Source organism: Marmota marmota, unplaced genomic scaffold, assembly GCF_001458135.2.
Source record: "Marmota marmota marmota unplaced genomic scaffold, marMar, whole genome shotgun sequence".
In the NCBI taxonomy this organism is placed as follows: Eukaryota; Metazoa; Chordata; class Mammalia; order Rodentia; family Sciuridae; genus Marmota; species Marmota marmota.
Window position 1 is genome coordinate 1 of NW_026000056.1, and position 4,688 is coordinate 4,688.

Sequence of the window (4,688 nt, forward strand, 5' to 3'; positions counted from 1 at the left end):
AAAAATAAAATAAATAAAATAAAGGTATTTTAAAAAACTAAAAGCAACTAAAATGGAAAAATTAAAAAAAAACAACTCTGTGATTATGTTTTGCCTATGTGTTTGTTGTTCATGTATCAAAAATAGGGGGTAAAAAAAGAAATCAGAGCTACAAACTCAAATCCTAAGAAATCAAACACTGATGTCTAAGTCTCCATCCTTCTCATAGCAAATTATGCTGACATCAGATTCAAAAATCTCCCCATGGGAAGAATCATTTTTATAATTCAGATAAGAGAGATGTGGGGAATTATTCAACCAATTGGTGTCTAGCTCAAGGGCAACCACTAGCTAGAAACATCATGATAAAGAATTTGCTCATCTTGAATGTCAATTCCAAGCAAAGGTGAAATGCAGTGGAATTAACACTCAACACAGTACAGGCAGTGACCTACCAACGCGGTCACCAGAGCAGTGACAACTCTAGTTGCTGGATCCTGGGGACATTTGTGCTTCCTGGAGAAGAGGCCAAGGGAGCTTAATGGACTGAAAGCAGCAGCTATCTCTCCACCACATGAATGGAAGTATCTCAGCATTGCATAACCAGCCTGGCCATACCAATCCTGCTTCTAAACCCTGATAAAGGAAACCCAAAAGGACTACCCCTATCATCAGGCAGCAGACAGGTCCATGAGGCTGGTCAACTCACTCATCGCAAATCTACTCCTTAGCTTACTGCACTTCACACAAGCTTCTCAGAATTAAAAATTACTCTTTCCAGGTTTTCTTTGAGTATTATGCTGCTCCTGTTATACAGGCAATCACTCCTACCCACAATTACAAACTCCTGCATGTCAGGATCCTGGAGCCCATCAGTAAACTGTGATGAAAAGCCAGGAGCTCCCACTTGTCACTTACCAACACAGGTGCGACTGTCATTTTGGTTGATGATATAAGACGGAGGGCAAAAACAATCTCCTCCATATGGTGTCTTGTGGCATTGGTACTCACAGTTTAGGAGAGGGCACATGCTCATACCTAGACAGAGAAAAAAAATCTTTGTTGAATTTATGGTAACCTCTGGACAAGACTGATCCACCCAAAAGCTTTTATTATTCTACAAGTAAAAGCCTAGTGTGCATGTCATAGAGGTACAGGGAATCTGCCCCATCAAATTCTTCTGCAACATTATATAATAAAAGCTTGATCCAAATTTTAAAAAATAAAACTCCTTTTTAAAAATCACAACTACTGTTACAACCAAGTGTAAGTCATTATAAATGCTATTTATGGAAAAATCAGGTCATAAGTCTTTTTGTCCACATCATAGAAGAGACTAAGAATTCCCAAATAACTATACTGAAAATACACCTAGAAATGTTAAACATAGCTAGCTTCAAGTGGTGAGATTTCAGGGGATTATAAATTTTCATATTTTTAACATTCATTTTTTAACTTTTGACTATGACTACATATCTCATTAATTTTTAAGCTTTTGTGATAGAACTCCCAAATAAAAGGGTAGGGGATGCCATAGAAGTCTCTCTGCATATTTAAACATTATGAGTTTTGTCAGGGAAAAAAAAAGTTCTTGGGGTTACAGTTACTTGGGCACAGCTAGGCAGCCACAGGTCTGGTTAGAAGGTGTACAGCTGATGAAATCAAGGCCACACATTGTATTTCCCTGCAGGACAATCAACTGTCCACACAGTTTATGGGTTGGGAGTGGGGGTTATATTCTACAACCACTAACTCTAGTGATTGATCACATAAAATATTATCAAGCAACACTGCGTGGCCAATCCAATGTTACCACTGGAAAAACAACTCAAAGTACATAATCTAGAAACTAGTTGCATTTGTGGGTAGGGAGATACAGCCAGACAAGACTTTTTTTCATAAGTAAAAGACAAGAAATAAAATATCCAGAAGAGGGCAGGAGTTACAGTTCACAGAAGAGCACTTGCCTAGTGTGCAAAAGACCCCAACACCTCAAATAATAGTAATAACGATAATGATAATGATATCTCCAGAACACCTTTAGAATCATCAAAATTGTCATTAAGACAAACCTCCCTATTGGAGGGGAATTTTTTTAAGTTCCCCCATCAAGAAATGGAAACTACTTCTTCAAGCCATTCTGGGCTCAGCCAAGTGTCCCACCATATCACTAAGACATTAGCAAACATGACACAGTTTTGAGCGTTAGGGTTTGCTCTTTCCACCACCATGATAACAAGCCTAGGCTAGCCCCAGCTTTTACTGCAACATTCTGACATGCAAGTGAGCTAGTCTAAGCCAGAAGAACCACTAATTAGCCTACAGAATTGTGAGAAATAATAAAAGGTGCAATTTAAGCCACTAAGTCTTGGAGAACTGTGTTGTGCAAATGACAACCGATACACTATGTATTGAGAATCTGTTCTGAAAGCTACCCATATCCATACTCACCACAATATTGCCTATTAGTGGTACTGTTTTCATCTTCTCCTCCCGGACAATCTAAAATCCCATCACAAACTTGAAATATTGAGATGCATAGTCCAGACTCTGGGCAAGCCCATTCTCTTGGGTAACACAAATGATGACGACGATTGCTCTCTGTGAGGAAAAAAGAGAGAGTTACAGGCCATATGAGAGGGAGAATCAGTCCTTTTTATTCCATGATTAAGAGAAGATAGAAAATATAAACCAAGTAGACAATAGAAATCCACAAATTACCTATATTTTACAATAAATTCACAGTTTCATACGCTACCCTTAGCCTTTGAGATTCTAAAGAGAAAATGGAATTATTTAAGTTCCGCTCTTTCTGAAAAAGGCAGCCCCCAGCCAAGCTGTAAGAGCATAAATCTGATATGAACCTGAAATATCAACAAACTAGATTCACACCCCTGAGGAGAAGGTTCAGGTATTTAAATCATGAATTACAGAATGAGGGCCATCAAGGTAACTCCAGAGTCCCTAAGTTTGGGTTTTGGTTGTTTGATTTCTTTTATTTAGTGAAATGTTGACAGAAGAAGAAAAACCATAATCCTTGGACACTGAAACATGAGACCGATGGATGGTTCCAGAACAAACATCGTCTTTATTAGATCTAGGACTGGAACAGTGCAGGCAACTTGAAATATGGTGTGGTGTTAGTAACTTCAGGACAGCTGATGAGAACAGCAAGGTAAGGAAGGGCATGGCATTTGCAATTATCTTTTCAAATACTCTTTAAACACTTGACTAAATAGTAGTCTGCCCTGCACCTGCTAATCCCTAGTTCCATCCCACTGTTCCCAGTGCGGCCTGTCCATCACCATTAATGTCAATGTCTCAACTGGAAATCAGAATTTGCAAAAACTCAAAACAAAACTGAACTGTTGCCACAGTTCAAAGTTATTTTTAAAGGTTGTAAGGTCTAAAAGAAATAATCACATTTTACCCTATTTTTCATACATCCTCCAGCCTATAACTTTTACACAGGTAAAGCAGGCAGAGTGGAATACAGAGGAAAGGATCAGAGTGTGATGAGAGAGAAAAGAGACAGTTCCAACTACTTTGCCTTAATAATAGGAAGGAAGAGGTTAAAAGTTATGCTACATTTGGGTCCAGTCATTTTAGGAAAAGCTAGTGGAGTCACCTTCTTCTAATCCACCCACTAATTAAATAAACCCCAGACAATTCTGAGGGTAAAAAATTCTAATAAGGAATGGAGGAAAAACTTAAAAGAAATGCTTTTCAGTAGGAATCTCGCCTCCTCCTTACCACAGCCATCTTCATCTGCAAAGCCTTGACAGTCATCCTGTCCGTCACAAACCCAGTTTTGATGAATGCACTGGCCATTGGGGCAGGTGAACTGGTGGCCACCACAGGTCTGATAGTCTGGAAGAGAGAAACAGCTGCACTACACAGACACAAATCGCTTTTGTCAAAAGTCCAAGTGCTCACCCTACTACTTGAACTGGGCTCCTAGAAACTGAAGTTTCTACATCAGTATCTTGACAAAAAATGAAAAAAAAAGCAGGAAGAGAAGGAGAAAAATTAAAAGAAGGAAAGGAAAAGATAATAGCAGCTTTGGGTCCAGGAAGCGAACTCAGGTGCCAGTCTCTATTTCTCAAGATTAAGAATCTAGGAATAGGTTGACACAGAACAGAGGAGGCAAACTGATCCAGATGCTAAATGTGCCAATGGCCAACATTCTCTTACTTTGCCACAAGCACCATCACGGCTATTTCGGACCACATGATTTTGGGTCACCATCTCATGATGTCACAGCACCTCTTTAAGACTGTCACTGAGGGCTGGGATTGTGGCTCAGCAGTAGAGTGCTCATCTAGCACATGCGAGGCCCTGGGTTCAATCCTTAGCATCACATAAAGATAAGTAAAAAAAAAAATAAAGGTATTGTGTCCAACTACAACTCAAAAATAAAAATGTTTAAAAACAAATACTGTCCAGAAAGAAAATCAGGCACCAATCATAGAAAATTAGGATGATAATGAAAATACTCAGTGACCCCATAAGGCATGGGTACCAACCAATCAAAACAGATGTAGAGAAAAATCATTCATTCTAGTAAATAAATGACCACAAAAACCTGCCAGTGAATTGGAATTAAAATTCCCCCAGAGTCTCCTTTCTAATGTTACATATTCCTAAAAAAATGAGTCCAGAGATGGCAACAGTAAGAGAAAGGGCATTCAAACTGCAGGCTACAGCAC

General features: G+C 39.0%; 1 long non-coding RNA gene across 1 annotated transcript; it reads right to left on the reverse strand.

The window, feature by feature from the left end:
- Positions 1-891: 891 nt before the first annotated feature.
- LOC107134494 lies at positions 892-4,076 on the reverse strand. The gene is made up of 3 exons (XR_007351328.1): positions 3,733-4,076; positions 2,431-2,580; positions 892-1,017 (listed from the first exon to the last, which is right to left on the reverse strand). It is a non-coding gene; the product is annotated as an uncharacterized LOC107134494 (long non-coding RNA).
- Between the last annotated feature and the right edge of the window lie 612 nt (positions 4,077-4,688).